The following is a 20,711-nucleotide window of genomic DNA, read 5'->3' as shown; positions in this document are numbered from 1 at the left end:
AAGACACTTGACATGACGTCAATCCAGAAAGATTGGAAGCATGGTAGCCCATGTTAAGACCAAAACCCTAAACTTCATCTAAAACCCAAACCTTATAATGATCGTAACCTCAAACCCATAACCCGTAACTCATAACCCAAATCAAGTCCACATCCCGTCTAAATCTGAACCTATAACTCTACCCAAAAACCTAAGAAACTTAAGTTTGAACCCAAAGACACAAAACCCAATAGAAGTCCTAAACCTGAACATAATCAATAAAAGTCGTCTTACTTACATGCTAATTGTTAAATTCACCATTATATGTTATCAAGTTCACCACTTTTTATTTATTGTTGAATTAGACACTTGTAAAACTGACCCATTTTCAATTTTTCGACTAAAATACATGGAAAGATCAATTAAAAACTCGAGATAATGACTTGTTTATATGATTTCAACCCAAATGAATCATTCTTGATCGATTTTCATCTAAAAATAAAAAATAAAAAATAAAAGAATGAAAAACCTTAGGGAGTGTTTAAAAATCGAAGGTTTGTATGAGAGTTCGCAACTAATGCTAATTGTTAAAATTTCGATGTTTGAAAAATATAACTCACACGAGTTTGGAACTCTCCAATTTGTATTTTTTAAAGGATTTCAACATTCATAAAAAAGCATAAAAATTGACAACTCTTGAGCACTCAGCCCAGGTACTCCCTCTATTTCTCTCCTCGATCCCGTGCTCCATCCACCTCCACCTCCACCTCCACCTCCTCTTCATCCTCCCCCTCTCTCTTTTCCTTCTTTTTCTCTGCCTCCTCATCTGCAGCATCTTAACCAGTGAGGTAGGGGTATAAAGAATGAAAGATTTTATTACGTAGCCCCAAATTCAGGGTGCATTTAGAAAGACCTCTCTTCCATAGGGGTTATTGAGTAATTTTTCCAAAGATATAATACGACAAAAGTACTCTTCAGCTGTTTTTTCTTTTGACTAAACAGCCATGCATTTTTGAAAGAATAAAATGTCTTCACTCGGTCAATTTCTACTGACGTGGCATAAACGGATAATCATAGATTATTTTCCTCGGGATACATAACAACACAGATTTTATGAAGATGTATCATTGTATATCCCGAGGAAAGAATTTATAGTTCACTATTTTCGCATTAAAGATAGATTAATAAGTATGCAAGGGTGATCGACACGATATACAATTATTTTGATTGAGAGCTGCTATTGGCACCCAATTTTCACTTATCATACCTCAATTAAAAATAAAGAAAATAAATGAATGCTTGAGAATAAGTAAAAGAAGGGTGCCAAAAGAAATTATCTCTTTTTATTTATTTACTTTTTTTTGTGTTGAACTTTTATTTTTTAGGTTTGAGATTTTACACGAGTCTAATCATAATTGTAAACAACTATTGAAATAGTTTGAAATTATAATATGAGCCAAACTTTGTAATGTTGGATACTTATTAATCGTAGATCTTTTGCCTCAAGATGCACAAGAAACGATTTATGATTTTGCATATCCCGAGACAAATAATATATGATACTATGATGGGGATGTATGTCAGAGAGCTGCTATTACCGTACCAACTTTGCTTATAACATACCACTCCATGGGTAAACAATTGTTTAATTTCAAAGGGATTGGTGTGTGGTATGTAAAAGTTGGAGTGGCAATAGAATTTTTCTTTTTTTATTACAAAAAATCATAAAATGACTCATTTAACTTGGAATTTATAGAATCTTTAAGAGAGCATGGAAGGGAAAATCACTTAAAAATAGGTATGTATTTTGTCGAAATTACTGAGTCAGCCATGCTATAGTTGTTGAACTACAAATTTAACATTTTGATAAATATTTTAAAAGTATGACTGACTGTTTTGGTAAATCAACCAAATCGATTTTAGCCCCATCCCAAGCTCTTAATTGGATACCGTTTTGGACATGTATCTCAAATAAAGAAAGATTACTAACATTAAAAGCAACATTTGAGTGTTTTATAATAAAAAAAAACTAATTCTCATGTGAGCTAAGATTAGTTTAGTAAACTTCGGATAAGGGCTGCTCAGTCATAGGAAGTGGTAACACTTAAAAATTTACAAAACAAATAAAGAAAAAGTTCTCTAATTATTGATTATGGACCAAACCTCCTTGACTTGCTCGTGGTTGAACATACTTTATGATATCATGTGGGCCAATGTGTTTTTTAATGAAATAATGAGTCATGGCCCATGATCATTATGTTTAAAAGATTTGTATTAATTGTAATAAGAGGAAAAAAAAAATTGGGCGTTTCTTATCATAAGTGTTCTTTGTAGTAGAAATATTTATTGATTCTCTAAAGAAATATATTGGTCTAAAAGTAATAATTAAGGGATTTCATCTAATCACTTTTAAAGAATATGACGATCTTCTGGAGTGGCAACTAGAAGAAACGAGCTTAAATCTTCGAGTATGTACTCCTAATCGAATTGTTTATCTACTTATAATGGTCAAATTGGTGTATTCGAATTATAAAAAGAGACCTCACACACAAACATGCAATTTTGATCGTAAAAATGTGATATCCAACTATCGATCGAAATTGTAGACACCTCAAAAGTGTACAACTCATTTTCAAGACACTTAACATGACGTCAATCCAGAAAGATTGGAAGCATGGTAGCCCATGTTAAGACCAAAACCCTAAACTTCATCTGAAACCCAAACCTTATAATGATCGTAACCTCAAACCCATAACCCATAACTCATAACCCAAATCAAGTCCACATCCCGTCTAAATCTGGACCTATAACTCTACCCAAAAACCTAGGAAACTTAAGTTTGAACCCAAAGACACAAAACCCAGTAGAAGTTCTAAACCTGAACATAATCAATAAAATCGTCTTACTTACATGCACTTCAATCCTGAACATAATCAATACTAGGACTTAAAATGAAATGGATTTTATTTGAAAAACTATGGGTTTGGGGATCACATTACGGGATTGAAAAGTATTAAGCATCAATTCCGCCGGATGAACACCGATTTCTACTTTTACCAAATAATTTACATTGCAAAAAAACGGCATAAAAAATAAAATAAAAAATTACCTTCTTTTACCTGAGTGATTGTGACGGTTGATTCTGTCGACAATAAATTTCAACGGATCTACCTCGAGATTCGTGAAATAAGATCGCAAATGATTTTATTGATTTTGATGAAAAGTAGATACAGATCTCAGTGTTTCCTCTGATTAACAGTCAAATACAAAATAGTGGCGATGTATGTAGCTTTTCTTCTCTCCGGACTTCGTGCTTTATCGGCTGAGAATGATGCTTTGATGTTGGCTTTGCTTTGTGCTTGATCTTCTGTAGAGGCTTCTATAGATTTTCTTCTCTCCGGGCTTCGCGCTTTATCGGTTGAGAATGTTTTCTTGGCTTCCGGAGAAGGGCTTTATGCTTGATCTTCTCTTTAGTCGGAGTCCGGATCTCTGAAGAACTTTTACTTTGTCTCTGGAGGAGGGCTTGAGAGCTTCTTTTTCTCTAGAGGGAGAGCTTCTATCTTCTAAAAGAAAGTGATCCAGATCCCCTCTCAATGAGAGATGCTCTTGTATTTATAGACTTAAAGGTAATTTAGCTTTCCAATTATACCCTCAATTTAAGAAGGTTTAACTGATTTATTTAAAAGGCTAAATTTGTCCAAATCCAATTTTATGGATTTTATGGATTATTATTGGGCCAAATTTATTTATTTGGGTATAAGGCCCAATATTTAATATGGATCACTTGGATTTGCTGGATCATGGGCTTTATTTGTGAAAATCCAAAACCCAGGCTTGTAAGAGGCACATTCCCATTTAATGGACTCAATTTTGATTTGAGGCCCACTAATAAAATTAGGGATATTTGTTTATAACAATTTGTAAATGCCTCCTTGAAATTTTGATGCCTACAAATGCCCCCTCAAGGATGAGTTGACGGCAAAATAGTTGAAGGCGATGCATCATTGATCTTGTTTGTGAGCGGATGAATGCTTGAATTGAGAGATATTGGCCACGTGATTTCATCTTGCGACACTTCAATTATCAATAAACAAACACCAATATATATATATATATATATATATATATATATATATATATATATATATATATATATATATATATATATATATAGCCAAATATCCTAACTTATATTCAACATAGTTGAAGGCGATGCATCCTTGATCTCAGTAGTGGCAGATGCGATAGCGTTGACGTTGTGAGATGCCATTGATGCTTTAGTTGATGTCCTTGCAGTTAATTGAAAGATGAGAGGTTGAAATGGTCCCACCGGGCGTGCCAGAAATTTGTCGACAGTAAATTTCTACAGATCTACCTCGAGATTCGTGAAATATAATCGCAAATGATTTTATTGATTTTTGATGAAAAGTAGATACAGATCTCAGTGTTTTCTCTAATTAACAGTCAAGTACAAAAATAGTGATGACGTATGTAGCTTTTCTTCTCTCCGTGCTTCGCGCTTTATCGACTGAGAAGATTGCTTTGGATGGTGGCTTTGCTTTGTGCTTGATCTTCTGTAGATTTTCTTCTCTCCGGACTTCGCGCTTTATCGGTTGAAAAGGTTTTCTTGACTTCCGGAGAAGGGCTTTATGCTTGATCTTCTCTTTAGTCGGAGTCCAGATCTCTGCAGAACTTTTGCTTTGTCTCTAGAGGAGGGCTTGAGAGCTTCTTCTTCTCTAGAGGGAGAGCTTCTGTCTTCTGAGAGAAAGTGATCCAGATCCCCTCTCAATGAGAGACGCTTTTGTATTTATAGACTTAAAGGTAATTTAGCTTTCTAATTATACCCTCAACTTAAGAAGGTTTAACTGATTTATTTAAAAGGCTAAATTTGTCCAAATCTAATTTTATGGATTATTATTGGGCCAAATTTATTTATTTGGGTATAAGGCCCAATATTTAATATGGATCACTTGGATTTGTTGGATCATAGGCTTTATTTGTGAAAACCCAAAACCCAGGCTTGTAAGAGGTACATTCCCATTTAATGGACTCAATTTTGATTTGAGGCCCACTAACAAAATTAGGGATATTTGTTTATAACAATTTGTAAATGCCTCATTGAAAATTTGATGCCTACAGATTCCATCAAAATTTGGCGAAGGACGTTTCTCTTATGAATCTTCTCGCTTTTGTCTCTATCGCTAGATCTCCTTTCGATCTCCGAGATGAGGTTTTCTTTTCCTATATCTGAATATTTTTTTGACTTTTTCTAGATGTTTAAAGAGTTTTGGGTGTTTTTACGTCGAAAATTGAGGCTTAGAGATTAGGTATGAACTTAGGATTTTAAATTTAAGATTTTGGGAAGTCTTGGGAGAGTTTTTAGCTTATCTTTTCTAGACCTACAGATTAGGTAGTGGAGGCTCATTTTTAAAGAGCTTTGTGATAATATAAGGGTTTTGATTAGGTTTTTTAGAGATAAGGTCTATCTCTAACTAATCTGTTAAGTTGTTTTGATTAGGATAATATTTTAGATAAGTTTTGTTTAAATTTTAAATTTTTTTGACTTACGTAGAATAATAATTTTTTAATTTTTGGAGAACCTCCCAATGGAGGGTTCTTTATTAAATTATATTTTTAATTTTGTGGGACTCTCGATGGAGGGTTCTTTATTAAATATTATGTGATCCCCACTTAAGTAAATGGACCACCATTTAAAATTTGGCCTGTGGGCTTAATTAATTGATTTTATCTGTTCAAAAATTTTAATTTGATTTATTAAGATTTCACTTTATGTTAATTAATATTTTAATTATTAATTTTTATTTTTTATTTTTTAGGATTTAAAAAATTATCGTTTTATCCTCAAAGAGGGTTTCTGCGTTGAAATGTTGATTTTCAACATTTTAGAATATTTTGAAATTAATTTTTTATAAGAAATTTAATGAGAGTATTGGTTTGTGTCACTTATGGGTTTTTGGCGTGAAATGGCCATGGACTCTATGAGGGGCATTTTGGTAATTTTGAGGAAATTGACGAAATAATTTATTTGATTTTAGTTTGTTGTTTTATGTGTTCGAAATGATTTTCCTAAGCGTAATGTAGGGTTTATGGATGTTTTGATGTTAGGGATGTTTTGGTAATTCAATCAATTTTTAGTGATTTTTCTCGTAAAGCTTCTTTTGTCTGAAAATAATGATTTTTATATTTTTGGGTCATATTTTATTAGCATAGTGTGATTTCTAAAATATCTCCTCCGATCTTTGGAAATAAATCTAGTAACAATTTTTTTTTAATAATATTCATCTATCATTGGGAATTGTTGCAATCGGATTGACAAATTGATTAATTTGGCAAGTGCAAAAATGAGCTATCTATACAAGTATATATAAATTAAAATATGGATTGGATATGAGTTGATGTCCCTTGACCCAAACTGGATCCGGGTTGGATACAGATCCATCCCTTTATCTACCAAGATCCGAATGATATATTACTTTGCAAGTCGTATTTTTTAATTTTTCAAGCTATACTACATCAATCAACAATGGTTGGGTATATTGGTCAAGACCTCCCTTAAAAAAGGCGAGGTCTTGAGTTCAAAGTCACCATTTTGTCAAATGGTTTGATATTATCTGACTTGAATTAATTAATTCGATTAGATTAGATCTGGATATTGATATGGATTTAATGAAAGCAAAATGGTTCGGATAGGAACCTGACCTATTTTAAACCCTAATCAATACAAGGTAGCAAGTATGGGATCGGTTTACATTTAGTGTACATGTTAAGGTTTAGATAATCATACACATCCTTGCATGCATAACTTTATCGTACATAGCTCTTCAATTTCATTTTCTGTTGGTACGTTGTTTTATCATAGACGAGTATATTTCTTTTAAAAGTCATGATAATTTGACTCCCCCACGTGGCAAACTCAAAATACTCTCTTGATGTGGCATGTGCTAGAATCATAGATTTTGTGTCGCGGGACATACATATACACATCCCCATAAATATATGCAATTTGGTATCCCGAGGAGTAAAGATCTATGGTTTTAACACATGCCATGGTGTCATTTTTCATTAGTCTATTAAAAAACTTGTAGACTAATCCTATTTTTGGATAAATGTTAGACAAACAGAATGGAAGTTAAATTTGGCTAAGGGTTTCCACCACAAGATCAAGGAAAATCTAATTCAAGATATGTAAAACAAATTTTATTGCAGTCAAACAGGCCCTCTGGATTTGTTTGGTCGCAACAAAAATTATTTTACATATCTTGAATAGGATTTTCCTTGATCCTATGATGAAAACCCTTACTAAGTTTAGTTTGTATGGCATTTGTCTAACATTGATTTGATTTGAGTTTAGTCTGCATATTGTTTGTTTAACTAAGATGCAAGTCTATTGATGTAAATATTTCAAATTCAATTTTAATAATAAATTGTAATCCAAAAATAATCATCACAAAATAAAAATTGTAAAATAAGAACTTATATTCTAATTAAAAATAAGAAATATTTCATCGTCATGATTTTTGAAAATGACTCCACTTTTCTCTATTTTTTCTAAATAAGTAACTAATAATAATAATAATAAAAATAATATGAATCACTTGCAATAAATTAGCAATTACATAGCAACAAATATTTCCAATAACAAAGGATCTATAAATGAAGAAACGCATGATCAATTAAAGTAATAATATAGTCAAATCCTAAAAGAAAAAGTAGTAAAAATAAAATAAAATAAATTTCTAATCAAAGCTAGAGGTTGGAACTGAATAGAGTATGACTAGTCTTACTAGTTTAGTAAGTTTTTAAATCTCACTAAGGGTCATTGAACTCACCTTTTGGCATCCAAAACAAGACCCGGTGACCCTACATGAATTTAATTAGAGGACAAAATTCTATGAAATTTATAAATAAAAAAAATACTTAAATTTTTTTTTCCAGTTAGTTTTAATTTTAAATTTGGTAGCCATCCATTTTAAAACCTAGTAAGATTCGGGTCTTTCTAAGTTTGTAAAGAAAGTGTTTTTTTCTCCAAATAAGACATCAATTAATTAAAATGCAATACAAATCTTACTATGGGTTGTTGGGTCACATGAATCACCACATTATCAATCCAACACTATAGTCTCAGGTTTAAAAAAACAAAATAAAAAGAAATATTGCTTTTTAACATCATTCAAGGTGTTGAAAATGGATGGCTAATGAATTCACAAATTTAAAAGTAAATACCATGATGAAAAAGAACTATTCTTGAAAAAAAAAAACAGTTTCAAAGTTCTTAAAATTGTCTCCTCTATCCGTGACCAGATCATCTCTTTTGATATACCACAATATGTGCTCACGACTCATAGTAGGACTTAAAATCTTACTAAGTTGGAGAGGTTAGTTTTGACTCATGTTTAGTCCGACTGATGATCTGTACTCATATTCTGTAAATCATATGTGTTATATAGAAATGTACGGAGGTTGAAAAAATATGTTGGCTTAAATGTTTAAGAAAATTAAATTTCTCAACAAATAAAAATCAATGATAATGTGAGCCTTTGAATGATTATACTTGTATACTTGTATTGGTGTTGGTAGATATAATTGCAATAGATTTCTCCGAAAAGTAACCTTTTCGATTGAAGCTTCCGATGGTCAAAGCTGCGATTGAGGTTTCTTCTTGAATTCGCCTGATTATGATAGTTTATTGGATAATGTCTTATAGATATGTAAATTAGGATCAATTATTTGAAGTGATGTTCTTGCTCTGGTGTCTATATGCAGTGCGGAGTATATTTTGAGATCATGTACTCTCATCTTATTCCTGATGTTCAAGCAAGGAGGCAAATGGTTACAAATGCCAAGATGAGAATTTTTTTGCTGTAAAATTGAACAAAATTGATAACTTAATCTCAAAATATAGAGAAAATTGGGGGAATCTTTAAACAATTGATGACCTCAATGATTTATTCAGATGGTGGTGCTCTCCATGTTGAAGTGAAAATCATCAATCATAGTTTACAAACAATGAATCTCTTAGTGTCTCCTTTGTGCTAATGAATTTTCTTGAAAGCCAAATCGTCCACTTTAGCATTGATGTGGTGCTTTTGAACCTTTTGAATCTCAATATCAAGAGCCAAGCGAGATCGGTTTGGCTTGGTTTTCTAATTGAAGCTCATTATTTCATCTTTAGTCACCCATAATGAACTATTTTGAACCATTGATCCCTTCCTCATCTTATTTCATGTTCTTTTAACGATTAGGAAAAGCAATAACCATGTTTTTCATTCTCTTACGTAACAAATTTGATTCAATAATTCTTCATTATCGAATTCTTATTTTCTCCTATAATCGTCTATTCGGATGTGGCGATTTTATTTTATTTTTTCATGTCTTAGTTATCATCAATTAGACATCTATAACAATAATTTTCATCAAGATCATCCCTAATTGCCTTGGTTAACCTTTTTCTTCTAAAATATGCTCTTTGAGCCTTACAAGTGTCATGTGTGAAGCTATTTCCATAATCTATGCCAGAATATTGCCATTATGCTTCTAAAATATGAATAGTTGATCAAGATCTGACTAGAATCTAGAGCAAGATAAAGTAGTGGAATGCTCTATAAAAATTAAATGCTTTTGGGAATTAAAGTGCTCCAAGAGCCCACTTGTTTGATAATTGAACAAAACAAAATTTGGATTTTTTTTAAATTTTTAAAGAATTGTTGCTGAAGATCATAACTGAATGTGGATGCTTCTAGGTTTTTTTAGGTTACTATTATCAGAGGTTTTCCCAAGCCTAGTGGAATTGAGTTAAAATTTAGTTATTCATTTTTTATGCTCCAAAAACACAGTAGAAGTAGTAATATTTGTGCATATTAAGTATTTATAGCCATTTCAACCAAGCATCAAGTTTGTAATCTAAGCGTATTACTTGAATTTGTAGTTGCTGGTGGATTGGACATGAGGGAAAAATCTCATTTTCTCAAGTGCTGCCACTTCAATAAATGAAATAAGAGGGTCCTATGACGTTGCCAATTTGTCATCTTTGCTTGGACTCTCTATGGAATGCGTTAAAGTTGTTATTTCCAAGAATTATATGTCAGTCAACCTTTATATTTATGAGAGCTGCGAGTGGCACCCCAGCTTTTACTTATTTCACCCTAATTAAAAATAAAATAATAAGTAAATGATTGAGAATAAGTAAAAATTGGGGTGCCAATAGAAACTCTCATTTTTTTTTCTCGATTCCTATTTTTGGGTTTAGGATTTTATGAGCCTAACCATAATTCTAAACAACTACTGAAATTGTCTAAATTTGAGTGTTGAGCCAAACCTTTCTAATGTTTAAAAAGTGTGTTTTAATCTTTAATTGGGCGTAAGAAGTAAAAGTTGAGTTGCCAATAGCAGCTCTCTATAATATTGGCTACTTCTATTTTAAGATATTGAGGTTGACGGTGTATTCGGTAATATGTGATTCTTACCAGTCCATTTTGATGTTGAAAGTCTCTAATGGCTAGTGCTAATGGCTAGTGCTATGAGGAAAAAACAATTCTACAATGAGGCCATCAAAGTAGAAAGAATTTCATCTGCTGAAAAAATGGACTCGAATAAGCTTTGGTTTTGTAATTGGCGTGCCAGGTGGGATAAAATTTCCTGTGGTGAAGGAGATTTGGTGTTCCATGATATTGTGAAGTTTTTCTTGGCCTCCAATAAATTACCAAAATCTTCAAAAGCGATTGATTTTGCATCAGTTGCAGAAGAGTCAAATAGTTTGCGATTGAAGGATTGGTTGTGACCAACAAATGATACGTCATCTTTTTTTATCTATGACCAAAGAACTTACTGGGTCATCTTACAAAAATAAAGTTCTCAAACAATCAAACGAGGTTGAGGTATTTCCTTTGGGAGATCGGACGTCATTAGCTAGTACTTTAAATCACCATATGTGTGGTTCTCAAAGTCTTCTGGGTTCAGTGTTACGACATGATATTCCGACAATTTTTGCTCATGCCAAGGAATTTTAGATCCCAATCACCAGCTATGAAGAATCTAGGAGTTCAAACAGACTTATAAAACTGCATGTTACGCCATCCCAAGATTGTGTATCCACTTGTGTATGGAATCTTGTTTTACCGAATGATAATGTGTCACTTCTCACCCCTGTGAAGGACATCAAAATTTCCTCTGCATGCATTGCAGATAGGTCAAGTGAGCTCAATGTACATTCGTTGCCAAAGAATCATGTCTTTACCATTGAAGGCAATCCGGTGTTTCTGATGAATACTGTGAATTTTCCACTCCGTCCAAAGAACTTCATTCTTCTTCTAGGAATGAATATTCTGAAAGGATAAATGGTCTTACTGTAGTTCCTAATTCACAAGATGCGAGAATGAATGAAGTCTCAACTAAGAAGGAAGGAAAGGAGCAACCAGACTTACACTACAAGAAAAATTAGCTATCACAACCACTTTTAGTGACTGTCAAAGTTTGACCGTCGCTATATAATGTTTATTTCATCCAAATCACTAACTCTAGCTCTTAACTCACTCACTCACTCTAGCTGAAAATTTGTCTGACTTTGTTTGAAATTCTCGTTTTCGATTCCTTCATCCTCGCTGTCTCTCGTCTCAAACGAAACCAGTCACTCTCTCTCGTGTGAAACTCGAATGTCATTCTCTCTCTCTCTCTCTCATCTCCGTTGATTGCTTTGTAGAGAAGGAATCGACAGTCGAAAACGAAGCCTCACTCACTCTCTCTCGTCTGCAAATAAAAAAATGAAGCCTCTATCTCTGTCGATCTCTCTCTGCCTCTCTATTGATCTCTCTCTCTCTTGATCTCTCAAATGCGTGAGGGTTCAACTAAACAGATTCGATCTGATTTCGACCTCGAAAATTTAGGTATGTTTCCATACATATTTTGTTAATTTTTCTCTTCAATCGATCCCTAAACCCTAGATTTTTCTGCATATTTTGTTTTCCTGCATATTTTGTTGATTTTTCTGTTTAATCCTAATTTCTATAGCATTGATTCAAATTTTGGTTTGATTTCAAACCAAAATCCCAATTTTTATGATTTTAATTCAATTTTTGGTTCAATTTCAAACCAAGACCCTAATTTCTCATTTTTATAGCTAACTAATATTCAATTGGACAAAATCAGATTTCAGGAGACCATCACTCTCCGATTCTGCTTATCAAATCTGAGAACTCACTAAGATTATCAAGTTTACTCTCAGATCTGTATTAATTTTTTTATTTGCTTTAAGTTCAAATTAACTAAGCTTGTATGTAATGGGTGGAGGGAATAAGTTTGAAGTAAGTTTCATTTTGTAAAAGATTTTTGTGCTAATTTTGTAGGAAAAATAAATTTAAATAAGTAATGTAATAGTTTGCTATGATTATATATGTACTCCTTGGCTTCCGTAGTCTTTTGAATTTTTTTATTCCTAACTGAATTGTGGTTTATTTATTTTTGATGAATTATTAAATTGGTTGATGTTGAGTTGTTTGAGCTTTGGTTAAAATTATTGTTGTAGTTTCCGTTGTTGTAATAGAAAAATGCATGGGAACAAAAACAAATATAATTAGATTCCATGGGTTGATTGGAGAAGACGGGTTGTTAAACTATCCGCTTACAATAACTTGACCATTGGAAATTTATGACCGACTAAGTAATAAACCAATGATGAATGATAAACATTGCAAGGCTGTGATTTTTGTGAATTATTATTTCTTTCATTCATTTCATATGCGAATCATTCGTTAAAGTTTATCAAGTTGCGATATTTTATTTGTAGAACGCATAAGCTATTTGAGAATTTACTTGCATGCATGATACATGGTTATTAAAATTCGTTGGAAATAGAGATGACTCTCCCTAATCATCTTAGTATCATTTGTGAATGATGCAAGATGCCAAGATCAGGATTTAACTTATTATTCTCCAGTAGTAAGATCTTTCTCTTCTTTCTGATTCACAAATCCGAATTGGACTTAAAAATGATCTCGGTATTGAGATAAAGATATGAAACCATGAGACTATGATCCACAACATGAACCAACATTGACTACTCCACCTGCATCGGTTGATGTTGATTGGAGAAGACGGGTTGGATCAATAAGGGAATTGGAGTAACCTTTGTTTGATCCATTATTGCTAACATAGAACCAAATCTCAAAGTTGATCTCCTCAAAGGAGGAGACTGTGAAGAATCCTCATGATTTGGAATGGAATCACAAACTTCTTTTCTCCCTTAAATTTCAAAAATATCCTTATAAAAAAAACTACCCTTACTCTTCATCACCTCATGGGAAAGGATAATACTTTCCTATATTTTTCACACTTATACAAAAGCTCCATGTTTTTTCAAGATTAATAGAGGTAGGATTTCTCCTACTCTACTAGCTAATAATTTAGAATTATGTATATAACTACCAATGATAATAGCTGGGAAGAAAATTAGGAAAGGATAAGGGAATCTATACTTTTGCAATAGAAGCAATGGTGGATTAATATTGTCTCCCTTGTATCAAAGGAAACTATTTTGCAATGTTGGGCTATAGTTCTAGTATAACATATATAATCTAATTGAAACCATAGGTTGTGCGAGTCTAATTGTGTGCCTGGATTTAGTTATACCACTGTTGCATTTATAGTTTATGGTACTTTGTATGTTATATTTTAACATCATTCTTGTGGCTTTGTTTCCTATCCAATGTCAACCCTTATCAATAATTCTTTCTTCTTTTTTTAATCTCTTTGACTTTTATTCTTTTATAGACTCTTCTATCTATTTTCATTAGTAAGGGATAAGAGCTTTGTAGATAACACCATATTATATTAATTGCAATTCATATTATTAATAATACATATTTGATAAGTTGTTAAATAATGGGTATGTTGATTTGTTATGTATTACTAATAATACATATTTGATAATCGTTCATGGAAGATTGCCTAGTTTATTTTTCACTTTAATGGGCTGGGTTGGATAAATTGGGTTAATTCATAGATAATATTAGGTCAAATATGGTCTATAGATGGATCGTTTCATTTGAGTAAAATATTTTGTCAATAGTTGACTAGTTGTTTCCTTAGTTTTAGTTGTATATGACTATGTGCTTTTGGTTTAAAGGTGATATTGCTGTGAAGTGGATATACCGATAGATAAAAGTTGGATTCAGTTGCTTAGAGATACCCCTGAGTGTAAAACATGAGTTATTAAGTTTTTGGATCTTGCATTTTTTCATTCAAGGTTCGATAATGCGATCCAATGTCCTTATGTCAAATGTCTCAACGTGGTGGTAAAGAATAGAGAAAACGTGCATGATGATTTATTATGGTATGGGATAGATAAGGGATATATACATTGGACACGTCATGGTGAGACATTCGAAGATGAATATATAATTGATGAGTCAAAAGAGGGTGATGATATGTAAGGAATGTTACAAGATGCATTTGAAATCCCAAACTCTGATTGTAAAGATGTTAATGAGTCAAATGATGATAGTCCAGATGAGCCAAATGAGGATGCAAACAAGTTTTATGAAATGTTGAAAGCTACTGAGACTGAGTTATATCCGGGTTGTACTAAATTTTCGAAACTATATTTCATTGTAGAGTTGTTACATTTGAAATGTGTTAATGGATGAAGTAATAAATCATTTGATATGTTACTCGAATTGTTAAAAGATGCATTTCCTACTGGTGAAAAGTTGCCAAAGAATTATTACGAATCGAAGAAAATCTTGCGGGAACTTGGCTTACATTACAAGAGGATACATTCGTGCCCGAATGATTGCATGCTATATTGGAAGGAGCATGAGAATGCAAATGAATGCGTAGTGTGTGGTGAGTCTAAATGGAGATCAATTAAATGCCAATCAACTGAGGAACCTTCTCTTTCGTCTACAAAAGATAAGAAAATAGCTACAAAGATTTTGCGTCATTTTGCGTTAAAATTGAAGCTTAAGCTGTTGTTTATGTCTTCAAAACAGCTGAGAACATGAGATGACATTCCGATAGTTGTATAAAAGATGGCGTGTTGAGGCATGCAGCTGACTCTATGGCGTGGTAAACTTTAGACAAAGAGTATCCGTCATTTGGTTTTGAACCTTGGAATGTTAGACTTGGATTGGCAAGCGGTGGTTTTACTCTTTTCAGTTACATGAGTACTCCTCACAGCACATGGCCCGTTGTTTTGATTCCGTATAACTTACCTCCATGGATGTGTATGAAACCAACTTCTTTTATGTTGTTGTTACTCATTCTAGGTCCTAAGGCTCCTGGGAATGACATCGATGTGTATTTGCAACCATTGATAGACGAATTGAATGAATTGTGGACAGATGGAGTTGAGACATACGATGACTCAAGAAAATAAAATTTGAAGATGCTTACAACCGTTTTATGGACTATCAACAACTTTCCTGCATATGAGAAGTTATCAGGATGGAGTACTAAAAGAAAACTTGCTTGCCTCTTTTGCTACAAAGACACTTGTTTAGTCAAATTGCAGAAAGGAAATAAAGAATGTTACTTGGGACATCGTTTATTTTTACCACTTGATCATAGATTCCGAAAAAATAAAAATTCGTTTAATGGAAAAAAAGAGTTGGAATATACACCAAAACCGTTGAGTGGAGAGGATGTGCTTGATCAATTACGAGAATACGAAGGAGTTAAAGGCGACACATTGAATGCTTCCTATTATCAAACAGTGAGCCCCCTGACCAACACGGCAATTGGAGCATAGTTGACCCATAGCTTCTCAACCAATGAGAACACTCTGAACTTTGGCACACAACATGCATTGGACCCCCAAGAATAAGAGGCTTACTCTTAGATATGAAAGGTGCTGGTGGTGGGAAAGGGTTGGGTGTGGATGAGTAAGAGGCTTCCATCTTAGTATGGCAGAAAGCAATAAAAGGTAGGTAGAAGGACAAAGCTATTAGTTTTTATGTATGAATGATGACATTCATCTTCGCAAGGTTACTGAAATTTTTGTTTCTAATAGGCTATGAAGGTGGAGAATATAGTGAAACTAAAGGAAGAATTTGATTACAAAAGTTTGTCAAGACGGCTTGACGTACAATTAGACAAACTCATTGTAGAACATAAAAGGCAGCAGAAAGCTTTCCAGGATGAGGTTGAAAGAATAAACATAGAAGCTCAAAATCGTATTGCTGAGGCAGAAAGAAATTGTGAAGAGACAGTGGAGGTTGGTTAAATTAATTATAATGTTGCTTACTCATTCATATTGGTGTATTTTGTTGTTGACATGGATTTTGTTAGATATTCATGCTTGTCATGCTCCATGTAGTGTTTAATTTAATTTTCTTGATAGTGTCTGACTTTTTGTTATCTTCCTATTTTACTTTACTGTAGAATGAGAGACTTCAATACCAAATGGAATATTAGGAATCGATAAAGAAGCTCGGGGAACAAGGGGTGATAAATCCGCAAAAATGTGACAATGATAGAACTAGAGTTGAACCCAAAGATGAACGCTTGGATATGGTATGTATCAGAGTGGTTTGGACACTTTCATGTCCACCTTTTTTTTGTCTCTATTTGCTTGAAATATAACTCACCTAGTCATGTGGCTTGTTGGGATCCATAGACAATACTACTGATCTAATCATATGGCTTGGTTGGGATCCATAGACGTCTTGGAAGTTGATGCCACACGTGGTCATTGGGCTTGTAAGAAGATGGGTCAAGTGGCTGGTTTTTAGTGAGGATGATCACACCACCATCTCATGCTCCAATTGCTTTCCCCTCAAAGGCAATGGCACCCACATCACCATCTCCCATGGCCTCCACGCCATGGAACTGAAACAGGCAAAACTCGATATTCCAACTCTCCAAAGACAGGCCAGCTCCAATGCCTTGTAGAAGATCTAGCCGAGGTATTGCCATCTTCTTTGGGCTCCTTCTTGAGTTGCTTGTTTATTTGATATATCACTACTAATTACAATCTTTCATAGAATTGGAATCATCCATATAAATATTGCTATAAATTGAAGGGTAGTCTGCCTTTTTCTTCTTGTGATTATGGAAGGTTAATTTGGTTAACGATGGTCCTGTCACGATGCAGCTTGATTCATCACAACCACCCAAGTGAGTATATGCCAATCACTAGAAAATCATGGAGCTGCATTTCTTTATTAATTATGGATCTAATACGATTAGCTTTTGAGGTTCAATAGTATCCCATTTTAGGTTATATTGGAGAGTTTGAGGATATTGGACAATAAATTCTTGTGCGGTATCAATTGATGGACATGAGAATGTACCTGCCAACAACAAGAATGCCTTGACGAAAGCTGTTGCTAATCAGCTCGTATCTATTGCCATTGACGCTGATGGTTCTCACTTCAAATTTTACTTCGAGGTATTTCGCTTAAGAATTTGAGTAAAAAGATTCTATTACAACAACAACTTTTGCTAACACCACCCCAATTCATGTGTAAATCACTAAAGACCAACACATATTTAGGTTGGTGTTAGCAAAAGTTGTTGAAATGTAGTTGTTGGGTTTGGTGTAATTTGAGAAAAATCAATTAATTTGGTGATTGTTTTGTTCCATGGAACTGAAGATGCTAACCTTTGTTTTTTCTTAGTTGTGAGCTTAATTTCTCATTAAATTTTCTTATGAAGTTGGGTTTTCAAAGTGGAAATTAGATACCTTTAAGTAAATATTGCACTTAGTTTTATCTCTGACAAGCTTTAAATTAGATTCTTGATAATCCATAGTTGAATTTGGGTTTAAATATTTTGTTTTATGCCAAGGTAGACTCTTGAAACTTACTGTGTAACATTATACATATAGTAACACTAGGACTACCAAATGTTTCTCATTTGACTTATTTTGGACATCGAGAAAGTTTCTTCCAACTCCCTTGAAGTATGGAGGATGAATTCTACCATCCTTCAATCCGGAGGTGAGTATTCCTCTTGTTCATCCAATCTTGACATAGTATTCAACATATGATGGTGATAACAAATAATGGTAGTGGCCCTCAATTAGTATATATATAGATATACTTTTAGGTTAGTTTGCAGTTCTTATATTCTAAATACATAAAATTCCTTGACTTTAATTTATATGTATGAATCGACTTGACTATGATCACAAGGCGTATTCACGAGAGATTGAGGCAAAGAACTAGATCATGGGGTGGCGATCGTGGGCTATGGAGCAACTCTAGATGGGACCATGTATTGGATAGTGAAGAACTCATGGGGACCAAAATAGGGTGAGAAAGATTACATAAGAATGCAGTGCGGCATAACCGATGAAGAGGGAATATGTGATATAGCCATGGATGCTTCATATCCTATCAAGACCTCAGCAAAGGCAACTAATTAGTTATAATTACTCCATGTCCATTAATTTTTGTAATGTAAAAGTAAAATTAGTAGCTCATTTTGTATCATAATCGGATAATAGTAACATAATGAACTCTAGTAGAGTGGAGCATTTTGGTATTTTCATATTGGTAATTGGGTCATGGTCATCAATTTCAAAACATAGGGGTATCTCCAATATTTTGCAATACATGAGGGGACTGGTGTAAAATAAAAATTTTTTTTCTTCAAAAACCTTTACAGCGACAGCCAAAAGCGTAGCTAAAGAGTAATTTATTTTTTTTAAAAACGATATCCTATAACGACGGCCAATATTGGCTGTCGCTATCAGTCCTATGGATTATTAACGACGAGTACCGACGGCTTCCCTGGCTGTCGCTACATGTGTTTTGCGACGGTATTTGTTCCTATAGCGACGGTCAAGACCGTCGTTATAGCCCTATTTTACTGTAGTGTTAGTTTTGGTTGGATGTAACGTGTCTATACGTAGAGATTTTTTCAAAATCGAACAACATAGACAACACAGTAATAATGCAATTTCACTTGCGGATGAGAATCTGTTGGAGGTATCTTATGATGAGATGCAAGAAGATGAATAATGTTCCACCCAATGAAGCCGTAATTGAACTAGACGAGAAAAAAAAGCAAGAAGGTTTAATTGAAACCAATAGTTCAAGACTGGACCAATGTATATCAGGTATGCTACCAAATTGACATGTAGAGTTTGATCCTATGTACCGATGGAAATTACTAATCCTTCTAGCCATCACATTTATAAAATTGGTCCTGTTTGATCATTAATCCTTCTGGTTCTATTTTTTCAGGGAAGGCCATGTTGAGGAAAAATCTAGAGTACTCGACTCTAAATACTCAAATGTTGGATATAAACAAGTAAACGATTTACTTGTACTATACCCTCAATAAAGATATCACTCACAACTTGAAAAAAAAAAATAACACTCTATTAAGAAAAACACACTTTTACAAACACTCACACTTTTTACAACCTCTCAAGACTTCTTACTCACAACTTGTTTCTTACTACTTGATTACAAAATGAGAGGACTCACCCCTATTTATACTAGTGGCACCTCCTTAACTAATGGTTAGGATTGTGCCAACACATTCTTAATCTAGTGGTTACAATTTTGTCATCTAGAACTTTCTAAAAATATCTATTAGTCTAGAGTTTTCTACCAAAATATCTATAATTCTAGAATCTTCTATTTTTCTCTTATCTAAAGACATCTAGAGATTTCTCTAGGAAGATTCTAGAAATTGGGCTATAAATAACTATTGGGCTTGGACAATAAATGTGGGCTTTTCCCAATTTGGGCTGGTGTTGAATTTTAACACTCCCCCTCAACACCAGCTCTTACTCTTTGCACCATGTTGAGTTGACGACGAAAGTTCTCAAACTTGCCAGTACTCAATCCTTTTGTGAGCAAGTCTGCAACTTGATCATCTGTTTTGATTTGTCTCATTTCTATATCTTCTTGAAGAACCTTTTCTCTAACAAAATGATAATGCACTTCCACATGTTTAGTTCTTGCATGAAAAATTGGATTCTCTGCCAAACGGATTGCTGACTGGTTATCACAGTATAATGGAACAACATAATTTATTGATTGATGTAGATCGTTCATCAGCTGTATCAGCCACATACTCTCTTGAGCTGCTGTTGCTGCTGCTCGATATTCTGCTTCTGTTGTTGATAAAGACACAGTCGGTTGTCTCTTGCTACACCAAGAAATCACTCCCGATCCAAGAGTGAACATATACCCAGTAGTTGATCGGCGAGTGTCGTGATCTCCTGCATAGTCAGCATCACAGTAGCCCACTAGCTTGCAATCTTCGCCTTTCTTGTACAAAAGACCATAGTCAATTGTACCCTTCACGTATCTTAGTATTCGTCAGACTGCTTCCAAATGTGGCTTCTTTGGATTTTGCATGTACCGACTCATCACACCAACTGCATAAGAAATGTCAGGTCGAGTCAAAGTCAAGTAGATAAGACTACCTACCAGTTGTCGATACATCGTTGCATCTTTCAAGTCTTTTCCTTCATGTGCACACAGCTTAGCATTTGGTTCCATTGGTGTTGAGATTGGTTTGCTTTCGAGCATTCCGAACTTCTTCAATAAATCTCTAGAATATTTTTGCTGGTAGAGAAATATTCCTTCTTGTGTACGATCAACTTCTAAACCAAGAAAGTGCTTGAGTTGTCCAAGTTCTTTCATCTGGAAACGAACAAATAGATTCTCCTTTGTTCGAAGGATTTCTGCCTCATCATCACCTGTTATGATTAAATCATCCACGTACACAAGCACGATAGCTAACTTTCCTCCATTAGC

At 33.8% G+C, this 20,711-nt stretch overlaps 1 long non-coding RNA gene across 6 annotated transcripts; it reads left to right on the top strand.

Moving 5' to 3' along the window:
• The first annotated feature begins 10,435 nt into the window (after window positions 1-10,435).
• Window positions 10,436-20,127, top strand: LOC147382326 (uncharacterized). Of its 6 annotated transcripts, none has more exons than XR_015173745.1 (5): window positions 10,436-12,205; window positions 16,372-16,503; window positions 16,651-16,895; window positions 17,048-17,106; window positions 17,209-20,127. It is a non-coding gene; the product is annotated as an uncharacterized LOC147382326 (long non-coding RNA). The 6 variants fall into 6 exon arrangements; XR_015173741.1 differs by having other exon boundaries at window positions 10,436-16,204; XR_015173742.1 differs by having other exon boundaries at window positions 10,436-11,879; window positions 12,142-16,503; window positions 17,209-20,126.
• The last annotated feature ends 584 nt before the right edge of the window (window positions 20,128-20,711 follow it).

This window comes from Akebia trifoliata, chromosome 16 (genome assembly GCF_017979445.1).
Source record: "Akebia trifoliata isolate Shusen 1 chromosome 16, ASM1797944v1, whole genome shotgun sequence".
Taxonomy (NCBI): domain Eukaryota; kingdom Viridiplantae; phylum Streptophyta; class Magnoliopsida; order Ranunculales; family Lardizabalaceae; genus Akebia; species Akebia trifoliata.
This window is presented reverse-complemented; position numbering and strand designations above follow the sequence as displayed.